Here is a 14,943-nt window from a genome sequence, read left to right as displayed (position 1 = left end):
AGGGTCAGGCCCCTTAAATTAGGGGCCAAGACACTCGTAAACTCTATTACAGATAACTTAACAATGATAAAGATTTCGTATTGCATTATAGAATCAAAGTTGTTGATCGTAACAATATATATCAGGAAAAATCATTGACACGCCCAATTATTACGTAATTAGGGATTTTTAGGGGCCAAAGTACTTAAACTTTGACGCAATATATCTAGAGAAGGAGTCATATTTTGTTAAGCATAGTAGAAGAGAAAATGCTTGCATTGATGATTTTCATCGATTCCATCAATCAAAATACCAATGTCTGTCCCCATTTAGGATCTAGAGGACCGGCCTCTAAAATATTAAATCATCTGTAAAAAAAAAATGAACAACAATTTTAGATACTTGTTAGAACAAAAATTGTTAGTATTTGTGAGACCTTTTGAATGAACTCAAGAAAAAGGGACTGGCCCCGTACATTAGGGGCTAAGCCACTCGTAAAGTCTCGAACACATAACTTAAAAACAATCAAGATTTTGTAATGCATTACCGAAACAAAGTTGTTGATCATAACAATATTAGTTTGAAAAACTCTTACCACACCCATTGATGACGTAATTATTGATTTTAGGGGACAAACTCATTGCCACACCCATTGATGACGTAATAACTGATTTTAGGGGACTAAACTCTTAAATCTTTAATATGCAAAATGTGAAAAAGCAAAACACTTTGTAATGCATTTTAAAGGATATTGACAATCGTATACATTATCTGAACGGGAGTGTTTGAGGTGGAATTCAGAAATGTTATTGATATATTAATCGTATCGTTTAAAAATTGAACGGAAGACCTACTCGTTACTCGTAACGAGATCGTATCTTGTTATTATTATTTTTTTTCTTACCGATTTTGTGCACGCGATTTCTCGGAAACGGCTCAACCGATTTACGTCAAATTTTCAATTCTGATAGGTATTGGTCTGAACCTTGTTGGAAAATTTTTTTGTTGATGACGTCACTTCCTGTCTTGAGATATCGTGGATTTATCAGTTTTTATAGGGGTATTTTGTGCGGAGAACTCCTCTTTTACTATTAAAGATATGATGTTGAACTTTTCAGGGCTGATAGACGAAAGACTGAAATAGTGTCTAATGGTCATTAATCATCTTTATCTCAAAGAGCGCTGAAGCTCGCCCGAGCTTGAAAATTAAGATTTAAAAGGCGTCATGATTTTTCTTGGTTTTCTTTAAATATCTCTTTTCTTGAAAGCATTTTGTTAAAACATGTAGAACAAAAAAACTTAATTAAATCAAGAGCTTTCATTTCGGATCATGAAAAAAGGGGCTGGCCCTTCAAATTAGGGGCTGAGGGGGCTCTAAAGTCTTTAAATGATAACTTTTTACCGTGAAATATTTTGTGATGCGTTATAGAAGCAATTATGTTTAATCTTAGGTTATTAACCTAATTATGGCAATCATTTACTCCTATGTTACGTAATTCGGGATTTTAAGGGGCCAGAAGTCCAAAACTTTGATGTTCAATATCTCAAAATAAAGAATCATTTGGATAAGCAATATTTAACAAAAGATGCTCAAAATATTGAGCTTAACAATCTGAAACCATAATTTCCTTGTTATGCGGTCCCTAAAAGGAGTTACAGGGTCGGCCCCTAAAACGACCCTCTGCAGATATCTCGAGAATGGTACAGAATTTGTAAACACTTTTTGAACAAAATGTGTTTGAATTGACAAGAGCTTTCATTTGAAATCAAGAAAAAGGGGCTGGCCCTTAAAATTAGGGGCTGAGGGGGCTCTAAAGTCTTTTAATGATAACTTTTTACCGTGAAATATTTTGTGATGCGTTATAGGAGCAATTATGTTCATTCTAAGGTTATTTACCTATACATGGCAATCATTTACTCCTATGTTACGTAATTAGGGATTTTGAGGGGCCAGAAGTCCAAAACTTTAATGCTTAATATCTCAAAATGAAGAAACATTTGGATAAGCAATATTTAACAAAAGATGCTCAAAATATTGAGCTTAACAATCTGAAACCATAATTTCCTTGTTATGCGGTCCCTAAAAGGAGTTACAGGGTCGGCCCCTAAAACGACCCTCTGCAGATATCTCGAGAACGGTACAAAATTTGTAAACACTTTTTGAACAAAATGTGTTTGAATTGACAAGAGCTTTCATTTGAAATCATAAAAAAGGGGCTAGCCCTTAAAATTAGGGGCTGGGGGGGGCTCTAAAGTCTTTTAATGATAACCTTTTACCGTGAAATATTTTTTGATGCGTTATAGAAGCAATTATGTTCATTTTAAGGTTATTTACCTATACATGGCAATTATTTACTCCTATGTTACGTAATTAGGGATTTTAAGGGGCCAGAAGTCCAAAACTTTAATGCTTAATATCTCAAAATGAAGAAACATTTGGATAAGCAATATTGAACAAAAGATGCTTAAAATATTGAGCTTAACAATAATCAACTATAATTTCTTTGTTATGCGGTCCCTAAAAGGAGTTACAGGGTTGGCCCCTAACACGACCCTCTCAAAATATCTCAAGAACGTACAAAATTTGTAATTACTTGTTGAACAAAAAGTGTTTGAATTGACAAGAGCTTTCATTTGAAATCATGAAAAAGGTGCTGGCCCTTCTAATAAGGGGCTGAGGGGGCTCTAAAGTCTTTTAATGATAACGTTTTACTGTTAAATATTTTGTGATACGTTATAGAAGCGATTATGTTCATTCTAATGTAATGTACCTGTACATGGAGATCATTTACTCTTATGTTACGTAATTAGGGATTTTAAGGGGCCAGAAGTCTAAGGCTTTGATGCTCAATATCTCAAAATGGAGGAAAACTTTGGAAAGCAATATTTAACAAAAGATGCTAAAAATATTGAGCTTAACAATGTACAACCATATATTGTTTTTATCTGGACCCTAAAAGGAGTATAAGGACCGGACATCAAAACGATTTTTCCCAGATATCTCAAAAACGGTAACCAATTTCTAAATACTTATTAGTGGTACACAAAAATACCTTTTGATTAAAATGAATGAATAGGAGCTGATCCCTCAAATAAGGGACACCAAAGGGATAGATAGTCTTTCACCCATTACTCATAGATCCCGCCTCCTTTTCCGGATACGTTTCGCTGATGAAGGTCAAGAGTAAGGTCATTCCATATTCTAAAAATCGGACGGAAGACCTCCTCGTTGCTCGCAACGAGATCGTGTCTAGTTATTATTATTATTATTATTTTCCACAAATTTTGTGCACGCGATATCTCGAAAACTATTCGGCCGATTTCGACCATTTTTTCACAGATGATTGCCAGTGGTCATAATTTTAGAAGTTTTTTGAAATTTTGAAATCGTCACTTCCGGTTCCGATTTACGGCCGATTTTGTAAGTTTTTACGACCTATTTTGTGCAGACATAAGCTCAGAGACTATAAGAGATATAAATATGAAATTTTCAGGATAGGTAGACCATAGTTTGAAGATGTGCAGAACGTAGTTTTTTTGCGCCAGTGGCGCCATTTCTTTGAGATCGCCTAGGCTCGAAAATTGGATACGAATTTTGCATCAAAAATTTCATACATTTTGATCTGTATCTTTTAATCAGTTAATATTTTGTTAAGACATATATTACAAAAATGGTAGAAAATTAAAAGTTCTTTCCAATAAAATCAAGAAAAAGGGGCTGGCCCCTTTTTTTAGGGGCCAAGACACTTATAAACTCTAATACAAATAACTTAAAAACAATAAAGATTTTGTAATGCATTATAGAAGCAAAGTTGTTGACCGTAACAATATCTATCAGGAAAAAATATGACCACGCCCATTTATTACGTAACTAGGGATTTTTAGGGGCCAAAGTACTGAAACTTTGACGCAATATATCTAGAGAAGGAGACATATTTTGTAAAGCTTTCTAGAAGAGAAAATGCTTGCGTTGATGATTCTAATCGATTCCATCAATCAAAACACCAATGTCTGTCCCCATTAAGGATCTAGAGGGCTGGCCCCTAAAATATTCAATAATTTATATCTAAAAAATTATCAACATTTAGATAGACGTAAGAGCAAAAAGTGTTAGAATTTGTGAGACCTGTCGATTGAATTTAAGAAAAAGGGACTGGCCCCTTAAATTAGGGGCCAAGACACTCGTAAACTCTAATACAAATAACTTAAAAACGATGAAGATTTTGTTATGCTTTATAGAAGCAAAGTTGTTGATCGTCACAATATCTGTCAGGAAAAATTATTGCCACGCCCATTTGTTACGTAATTAGGGATTTTTAGGGGCCAAAGTACTTATACTTTGACGCAATATATCTAGAGAAGGCGACATATTTTGTTAAGCATTGTAGAAGAGAAAATGCTTGCATTGATGATTCTCATCGATTCCATCAATCAAAATACCAATGTCCGTCCCCATTAGGGATCTAGAGGGCTGGCCCCTAAAATATTCAAACATTTGTATCTCAAAAATGATAAACAATTTTAAATAGATGAAAGAACAAAAAATGTTACAATCTGTGAGACTTTTCGATTGAATTCAATAAAAAGGGACTGGCCCCTTAAATTAGGGGCCAGGACACTCGTAAACTCTATTACAGATAACTTGAAAATGATAAAGATTTTGTAATGCATTATAGAAGCAAAGTTGTTGATCGTAACAATATCTATCAGGAAAATCATTGACACGCCAATTTATTACGTTATTAGGGATTTCTAGGGGCCAAAGTACTTAAACTTTGACGAAATATACCTAAAGAGGGGGACAGATTTTATTAAGCTTGTATAGGAGAAAATGCTTGCAGTAAAAATTCTAATCGATTCCATCAATCAAAACACCAATGTCTGTCCCCATTAAGGATCAAGAGGACTGGCCCGTAAAATATTCAATCATCTGTATTAAAAAGAAATGAACAACAATTTCAGATACGTGTAAGAACAAAAATGTTAGTATTTGTGGGACCTTTTGAATGAACTCAAGAAAAAGGGGCTGGCCTCTTACATTAGGGGCTAAGCCACTCGTAAAGTCTTTTTCACATACCTTAAAACAATCAAGATTTTGTAATGCATTACAGAAACAAAGTTGTTAATCATAACAAAATCAGTTTGTAAAACGCATTGCCACACCGAGTGATGACTTAATTATTGATTTTAGGGGACTAAACTCTTAAATCTTTAATATGCAAACTGTGAAAAAGCAAACACTTTGTTACGCATTTTAAAGGATATTGACAATCGTATACATTATCTGAAAGGGAGTGTTTGAGGTGGAATTCTAAAATGTCATTGATATTTTAATCGTATCGTTTAAAAATTGAACGAAAGACCTCCTCGTTACTCGTAACGAGATCGTATCTAGTTATTATTATTTTTTTTTCCACAAATTTTGTGCACGCGATTTCTCGAAAACTATTCGGCCGATTTCGACCATTTTTTCTCAGATGATTGCCAGTGGTCATAATTCTAGAAGTTTTTTGAAATTTTGAAATTGGCACTTCCTGTTCCGATTTACGGCCGATTTTGTAAGTTTTTTTGACTAATTTTGTGCAGACATAAACTCAGAGACTATCAGAGATAGAAATATGAAATATTCAGGATAGGTAGACTATAGGTTGAAGTTGTGCACAATGTAGTTTTTTGGCGCCAATGGCGCCATTTCTATGAGCTCGCCTAGGCTCGAAAATTGGGTACGAATTTCGAATCAAATTTTTCATACGTTTTGATCTGTATCTTTTTAAGAGTTGATATTTTGTTAAAACATATATAACAAAAGTGGTAGATAATCAAAAGTTCTTTTCAACAAAATCAAGAAATAGGGGCTGGCCCCTTAAATTAGGGGCCAAGACAGTCATAAACTCTATTACAAATAACTCAAAAACGATAAAGATTTTGTAAAGCATTATAGAGGCAAAGTTGTTCATTGTACCAATATCTATTAGAAAAAATCATTGCCACGCCCATTTATTACGTAATTAGGGATTTTTAGGGGCCAAAGTACATAAACTTTGACGAAAAATAACTAGAGAAGTATACATATTTTGTTAGACATCATAGAAGAGAAAATGTGTGAATAAATGATTTAAATCGATTCCATCAATCAAAACACGATTTTCTGTCCCCAATAAGAATCTAGAGGGCTGGCCCCTAAAATATTCAATCATTTGTATCTCAAAAATGATCAACAATTTTACATGGGTGTAAGAACAAAAAATATTTGTATTCTTAAGACCTTTTCAAACAAATCAAGAAAAAGGGGCTGGCCCCTTTTTTTAGGGGCCAAGGCCTCCGTAAACTCTATTACAAGTATCTTAAAAACAATAAAGATTTTGTAATGCATTATAGAAGCAAAGTTGTTGATCGTACCAATATCTATTTGAAAAAATCATTGCCAAGCCCATTTATTACGTAATAAGGGATTTTTAGGGGCCAAAGTACTTAAACTTGGACGCAATATAACTAGAGATGTATACATATTTTGTTAGACATCATAGAAGAGAAAATGTTTGAAAAAATGATTTAAATTGATTCCCCTTATCAAAACACAAATTTCTGTCCCCATTAAGGATCTAGAGGGCTGGCCCCTAAAATATTCAGTCATTTGTATCTCAACAAAAAATGTTAGTATTCATGAGACCTTTCGTATAAAATCAAGAAAAAGGGGCTGGCCCCTTAAATTAGGGGCCAATAGACTCCTAAACTCTATTACTCATACCTTAAAAATGATCAAGATTTTTATAATTCATTATAGAAGCAAAGTTGTTGATAGCAGCAATATCTGTTTGTAAAACTCATTTTCAAACCCATTGATAACGTAATTAGAGATTTTAGGGGACTAAAATCTTAAATCTTTAATGTGCTGTATGTGAAAAAGCAAAACTCTTTGTTAAGCATTTTAAAGGATATTGACAATCGTATACATTATCTAAAAGGAGGTGGTTGAGGGAGAATTCTGAAATTTCATTGATATTTTAATCGAATCGTTTAAAAAATTGAACGGAAGACCTACTCGTTACTCGTAACGAGATCGTATCTAGTTTATTAAATATTTCTTACTAGTGCAGTGGTTGTCATATTTTCTTAAAAACGCTGGGGTTTTTTTAAATTATTTTTCCGACCAATATAACGTGTTCGAGTGAATGAAATACCTGAATGCTGTGAAGCATGAATAGTGAACTCGGCCTTATATAGTGTGTGATGAGCAGAACAATAGAAATCGAAAACTGGTCATGATACAAGGGAAATAATGCGCCTTTATGAATTAATGCAGCTTTAAAAATCATGTCTAAAAATTAAAGGTGAAATCGGGTTGTGAATTTGTTCACCACTCAACCTCCTTAAAAAAATGCCTGTTATGTGTTGTTTTTCTTAACAAATTTAAAAGATTGTACTTTCTGTTTGTCTCTCTGTCAGTTGAGGATACAGTAAAACTCGTTTAGTACAAACACGGATATAGCGAATTTTCGGATATAGCGAAGTTTTTTGAAGTCCTAGGTAAAATTCTCAACAAACTTTTGCAAAATTTTACGGCTATAACACATTCGGATATAACGAATTTACGGATATAGCGAACTGATTTTAAGTCCCGTAGAAGTTAATAATAACGAGATTTAACACTTTTATAACGCATTTCTCTCAGTTTAATAAAGTTTGCACTACTATTCAACATAATAGTTTGAATAAATCTATTTTCATATAAATGTTTTACCCACAGTCCGATCATTATAGGTATCAAAGTAATATATTCTTATTTTAAGCCTCAATTAGTAAACATTATAGTCTTGTGAAAGCAACATGTATATAGTGAATTCGCTATAGTTATAAGTACGAATTCGTTATACGGATATAACGAATTGCAGATATAACGAAGTAAATCCTTTGGTTCCTAGGACTTCGCTATAACAGAGTTTTACTGTATAATGACCTAGATCATTTTCTGAATTTAACCAATTCAGATGGTGATGATTACAAAATACCTACATGTATAGCAACTTTAAAGGTAGCTAAAGGTAAAATAAAAAAATACAATATTCAAGCTCATGTATAATGTATTGTTAGGTACAATTTTACTAGCCAAGGTATGTTTTTTTAAAATACGTCTTTTCTGTTTTAGATTAATGGCATTTTTCAAGATGAAAGGCACACTTATGTCTATGGGGATAATTTTTATCCTACTGGTATTCACAGACTTCTTGAAAATAGTAAGTTTTTTTTCTATATTTACATGTACATTAAAAACACATGTTAGAGCCTTGCAAACATTTGGGGCTTTCAACAACAACTTCCATATATGTTCAGGTTCGTGTTATTAGACAAAACTTGATACTTAATGGTAAATGTAGAATAAAGTATGTAAACCTTATGTCTAATTTTCTCCTTACATGTTTTACATCTTTGATTTACCTGTATTCTATATTAGCCTTTCTACATAAATTTTCCTCGTGTTGTCCTTTCGCCTGCTATTGAACCCAACCAATGCCACTTACATCTATTCTTCTTAAGCACTGCATATCTTTTCTTAGTAAGACAATAAGTAACAAAGAACTAAAAACGACACAATTAAGTTTAACTCATTATGATTACCCGACAATCCCCACCTCCTAGCAAAACTAATCCCGCTGATACTACTATTATTTTTTAATCTTTGATATATAATAAGTGGCTGTATTTTCGTGCGTGAATGTTTTGGGTACTGTTCGCACTTGATTTTTAAATTATTCATTATAAACTCCACAAAATAACGTGCTATGAACCTGTAACATCATGACAATCAACGAAAATTTCACAGTGGTCTACATCTTGAAATATATAAACTGGGTACAATACAATACCTACATGACAATATAAATGCTGATTTATTTTCATTTTTCGTTTGAATAATTCAGGTGAGTTCGACTTTAGATATCATGTTTATGATTTATGAGGTAAGTATTCAATACCCTATAAAATGTATGAACTTGATGGTCAAAAAATTAACCTTTAACTCTTCCTTTAAATTTTAGATATGATTCCAAAGCCATAACTGTATTTTGATAAGTAAAATAAAATACTTTAGTTTTAAAACTTTATTCTTTATCTTTATACGAATCTTCTTTCCTAAAGGAGATCTATATAGTCTACAATTTGCCACAACCATCCAGCCCTCTTGAATTGTTAATACAAAATCCCTAACCCTTAAAACACAAACAAATAAAAAAGGTATTAAAATTCGATCATACTTTTAATTTTTCAGATGCGATAAAAAATGCTGTTATTGAGGCGCTAGAACTGGTAATTATCTCTAGTTTGCTTGTCTGACTAAAAACGTTGAAGTTTGTCTCTACTTGTAAAAAAAAATCCAGCTTTATTTCATAAATATGTTTTACGCAAACCATTTTGTAAATAATACCAAAACACACACATACGCACACAGACAAAATAAAATGACGATGGGACCAAGCTGATAGTCATGATCATAACTTAATGTAACCGACTTATATTTTCAAATTAAACTAAATAAACAGGTGATTTCGGCGATGTATTTAAGAAATTGCTATGTTAAAGCAAGTAATCCTATGATATAGAATATATCATCCAAAAATTTCACGAAAATGGATATTTTTTAATTTTTTATCACGTACATCAGTGTCATGTGGTAAGACAATGATGATAAAGAGTTTAAAGAGTTAAACAATGATAAAGAGACTTAACGCCTAAAAAAATAAACTTGGCCATGTTGACCCCCCCCCCCGTTTATTTATGGAGAAGATTTGTTTTTTAAGGAGAAGAACTTTTTCGTTTACGACGGTACATATACTTGTCAGGTCAGTGGTTGGGGTACCAAGTCGAAAAATAGAAAACATCACTTCTACTCACAAAGTTTTGGAAGAACTACATTTAATGATAAAAGAAATCAAGTTGTATGTGCTCATTTTGCATTTTATTATGACTAAATTTTTTAAAAAGTTTAGCATACAAGCCCAAACATCTATATTCTTTAGAGATATGAAATTCTAGCATCAGTTGTAACTGAAAAACATTTTTTTGGGTAGGAATATAAACTTTTAATCAATCGCCATTCATGATCATAAATTTTTTTTAAAAAAACCCTGCTGTATTCGAACTCGGGACTTGCGGGTCAGTTGTCCGAAGCTATACCTATTGAAATACAGATATAGCTTGTTTTCACATATTGGGTTGAAATCGCCATGCTATGACGTAATGTCATAAAAGATAAGGTCATGTGGTAACAAGGGACCTAAAATAACGTTGCAATTAGTTTGTTGTTATGCATGTTTGTAAGCTTACTAGAGAAGATTTATCATGGACTATAGAATTATCACACCAATATTTATTTTGGTCTACTTCCTGGTGAATTTTTGAGGGTTTATCTATTTTTCTATTTTGACAGACTTTGATATCTTTAGATAAACTCAAGTCCATTTGCCACGACGTTTATACGGTAAATATGGTTGCTATGTTCATTTTTTTTACTATAACACTTCTCTCTTCATTTCAGACATAATCTCATTACGAGGAGTTACATTATTTTGAATAATTTCCTTTAAAGAATACGTTTTATGAAATCCATATGAGAAATTAATGAATCTTACTTGCCAAAGTTAGTAGGAATGTCAAACCCCTGGTCCTGGAATCATGAAGCAATCTTAGACTTTAGTCAAAAGTTGCATACTGTCTTCTTTGTCTTCGAAGAATGAAATGCTATTAAAATGTGTCTCTTTATTTCTTTGGTACTTTAATATTCCAAGCTTAACGTTTTGATAAATATTCGTTTTATGAATACTTGAAATTTGGACTTTAGTCTAAAAATGCTTCATGATCCTGTTCTTGATGGTAGAAAATATCATTTTTCTTCGTAAAGTTTTCTGTACAGTGTGGCGCTGCAATAGTTTGAAAATCATTCAAACTTTGTTTTTTAGACTATAAAAGAACTTCAAAGTTTCATGAAGAATGGCTGCCTTTATTACCTGTTCTTTTTTGGAATGGTAGGTTTATTTTCATAAGTAGTCGGAAACTGAAATTATATAAGTAAATAAAAAATGAAGATAAAATTCTGAAATCTATTTGAAATAAAAACTTAAAAGTAAATAAATAAAAATAATTAAATTTAGGAAATTTTGACGTTATAACTTTCAAAATGAAATTAACTTGTTTACGTGCACGTCCTAATTTTTTTTCAACGGACTTGGACACGATTTAGCTTAAAATTTAAAATTTGATCTTCGATTCTTATTGTTTAGAATGGTTATTATGGGTATAAATATTAATGCTTTGTCAAAACTTGAAAGTCAAATATTGAGTTAAAAGCAAGATACAAAGTTTAAATTTATTTGTTTTGTAAATAAAGCCTGAGCCTCGTAATGGGTTAAACTGGTATAAGTTCCAATCAAATGTTGCTTTTCTCTGTTGTTAATATTATTTATGAACACATTGAATCAGTTTATTTTGTTTGCCACGGGTCATTTTGTCAAATAAATCATAATTCATTACTTACCATTATTTGTAAGCAAAATAAGACTCGAGCTTTGTTTACATAACAAATACTTTTACCTCTGTGTTTCTCTAAAGACTTGACTTCAAACATCCAAATTTTGGTCAATCATTCAAAATGCACAAGTAAACAAATTGGTACAAAAAAAGCAAAAAATAAATATTTTGGACTCAAATCGTGCCCAATTCCTTTCACGGTTTACAGATTTTAGTAGTATTGGGGTTGAAATGTGGAATAAAACGAAAAAGACTATTTGCAATTGAAGTAAGAGCATTTCATCAATCCAACAGCCCTAATGACCATAATGAAGGTAAAAAGCATATATATATATATATATATATATATATATATATATATATATATATATATATATATATATATATATATATATATATATATATATATATATATATATATATATATATATATATATATATATATATATATATAAAGTTCAATTCTCTTTCAAGATTTCTTGCATGTAGGAATGACTTTACAATTATGTTGATTCACAAGCATTAAAGAAGGAAATAATAACGTACAATTTAAAATTTTTCTTGCCATGATCTCTTGGCAAATCTTTTGTGAATGTAATGGCCGTTTAGAATGAAAATTTAATTATAGATAACGTCAGTTGTTTAAGTTTTGGTTTTTAGAATAAAAAAAATTACTTTCACAGAAACAACCGTCAATATTAAATTCGGAAGAAATTCTGAGAATAAACAACACCAACAGAAAAAGCATGGAAAGCAAGACCATTTGGGCCTTCTACAAAAGATTTCCGGAAGAAGAGAGGAAAATTAAAGCACATATTTCAGATGTTATATTGTATTCCTATTTAAATTAATATCAAAGAAGAGTTAAGAATCATTTTGGGTGTATGAGCTTTACTAAGTTTTACTATGCACAGGACCAGATTTCAAAGTATTAACCCAAAATATTAAGACAATATGAAATAATCTTTACGCAAAGCCTTGATTAATGATACACATGTCTATTAGATATTGATTTAAAAATCGGTTAAGTGCCTCATATGGCTTTAATGCAAAATTTCCCTCATTTGACACACCCTCAAATTAAGAAAGCACCCCCAAAAAGTTAAAATAACACCGCTGACCACGGAAAGCGTTCGTTTGTCTTGCCGTTGAGGTCACTAATATCCACCCGTATCTCAAGTTGTTAAGAATGATGTAGCGATCTTGACCGCTTGCGAAACGAGACATGGTCCTTTACTGGATATCATTTCTGGTTTGGATTAATTTTGCCTGGGTCTTTAAGATTGTTCTGGGTTGCTGAAGGAAAAGACATGACACTTTTAGCAGAGGAAATTATCATTGAACAAGACGCCCATCGGCTACATCGCTCGCTTGAACAATAGTTCTTGTTTTCATTTCTCTACTCTAAATACAAAACATTTTTAAAATAGTGTAACCCCCCCTCCCCACCATTTTCCAAGATTTGAAAATATTTTAAACAAAACATAAACGACTACTTTTTTGGACATCCTAAGATATAGGATTATCACGGTGTAACATTCAATCTTTCGGACAATTTTTAATTATTGTGTAAATTAAATTTTTCGGACTTTATGTTAATTATTACACAAATAATTACAAATCTTTTCCTTTATTTCAACAACTGATTTAAAAACGTTTAAATTCCGTGCAGCCTTAATCTCACCTGAGGCACAATCAGTGATGGACAGATAATCTTTAAACTGACTTCTGTTTACATGTATGTTTATTGACTCTTCTTTCATCTTATAAATCCTTTTATATTAATGCTGCTAAAATGTCACGAGTTAAAAAAACTAAAAATAGTTTTGTATTTTCTTGAGAAAAGAAGATGGGGGGATAAGATGGCGCAACTGCCCATTTGGTTTAGTCGTCAAATACAATTTCAAATGAAACATTTTTTTCAATAAAAAAATAAAAAGATTGTTTTGGTGGTATCGAACACAAAGCCCAAATGCTATAAAGTAACCTAATGTCTGGTTCTCTGTCATCTCTGACCACTGCGCCATTTCATTCACAACGAAATGCGTTGTTTAAATGCTATATGAGGCATTGGCCACAAATTTACGGACTTGTATTATTTTACTAAAACGTTCAATTGTTGAGCTACAACATGACAAGTTTAAAGTATAGTGGGCCATCTCTCCATATTTTTGTTGATTAAAATCGGTTTAAATTCCATTAAACCGCATTTAGACTATGACAAAAATATGGACTCAGACCCACTCTATAAGAGAAAAGGCATTGAGGTTATAAATATGACACTGTCTGGAGGTTTTGACACGCATACACCAGTTAAAATCGACCTATTACAGGTATTTAAAATATTTAAGGGTTACAAACCAATGTTACGTTAAATATACACTGTTTTTAATTATTTTTTTAAATTATCAGATTTAATGGTATTTTAATTTTGCAGTATCTAATCATTCCTCATGTAGGCATTTTACACGCCTTATTTACCCATCTTTTTAAACAATTATCCTATGTAATCCTAAAATGCATGTTAAACTTTGAACCCATCTTTGGGCCAAAGAAATGGTCCGGGGTTGACATTTTAACAATTTTGAATCAACACTTTCTTAGAATGTTTGCCTAATAATCCCACACGTAGAGGTATTATAGTTATTTAATCATTTTAGTGCTTTATCTATCTATCTATCTATCTATCTATCTATCTATCTATCTATCTATCTATCTATCTATCTATCTATCTATCTATATAAACAATTATGTTTATACTCCCTGGTTTTCTTTTTTTATTGTACCTGTTTCAGATAAATCTGCAGTGTATAAATCCGTACAACAGAATACTGAGTTGATAGAAAAAGACATTTTAATATCCGGATCAAACCTACTAGATGAGCTCCAAAATTGTGAGTTTTTTTTCGAGCATGATTTGAATGATTTGAAACAACTGGAACGAGAAAACCAAGCACATTATTTTGCTGATAAATTAGAAGACTTTTTTAGGGTTTTCTTTATGTTCTCGAGCTCCTTTGCAAATGCAAGTTTGATCATATTGCAAGTGCTCTGAAATCGTCACACGATAATTACAAGTCGGCCCGGATTCGGCCGCGTAGTAAGTTGAAAAAAGAGTGGTTTCTTCCTAAACGACTCTACATAGACGTAAACAAATGCAGTGATGGTCGAGGCCATCAAGACATTTTGTGGAGGAAATTGTTCAAGCATCTCATGTCTTTTAAACCGGAGAGAGTGGAAACAACATTTGTGAATTTTTTGAAACCAAATCACAAAGGCTTGTACGATTATTTTATCCAAAAATACCCAACTCATTTCGAATGTTCTTGTCAAAAGTGAATTTGTTCTCTTGTATGTAAATCAATTGGTTTTGTTGTTCCTTCAGTATTAGCTGTATTTGGCATGATTATTTAACAAGTTTTTAAAGGTCTTCTATTTCATTGT

General features: G+C 32.0%; 2 long non-coding RNA genes across 2 annotated transcripts in view; both read left to right on the top strand.

Moving 5' to 3' along the window:
* The window catches only part of LOC136271135 (uncharacterized), a 13,265-nt gene extending 4,278 nt beyond the window's left edge, over positions 1-8,987 (top strand). Inside the window, exons 3-4 of the long non-coding RNA XR_010708976.1 lie at positions 8,126-8,213; positions 8,898-8,987. This is a non-coding gene — a long non-coding RNA (uncharacterized lncRNA). The remainder of the gene's footprint in view (positions 1-8,125; positions 8,214-8,897) is intronic.
* A 218-nt stretch (positions 8,988-9,205) lies between these two features.
* On the top strand, positions 9,206-14,556 carry LOC136271519 (uncharacterized). Its single transcript, XR_010709414.1, has 5 exons — positions 9,206-9,282; positions 10,403-10,453; positions 10,932-10,997; positions 11,708-11,813; positions 12,183-14,556. It is a non-coding gene; the product is annotated as an uncharacterized lncRNA (long non-coding RNA).
* The last annotated feature ends 387 nt before the right edge of the window (positions 14,557-14,943 follow it).

Source organism: Magallana gigas, chromosome 9, assembly GCF_963853765.1.
Source record: "Magallana gigas chromosome 9, xbMagGiga1.1, whole genome shotgun sequence".
Taxonomy (NCBI): Eukaryota; Metazoa; Mollusca; class Bivalvia; order Ostreida; family Ostreidae; genus Magallana; species Magallana gigas.
The sequence above is the reverse complement of the archived record's forward strand: the minus strand, read 5'-3'. Positions and strand labels throughout refer to the sequence as shown.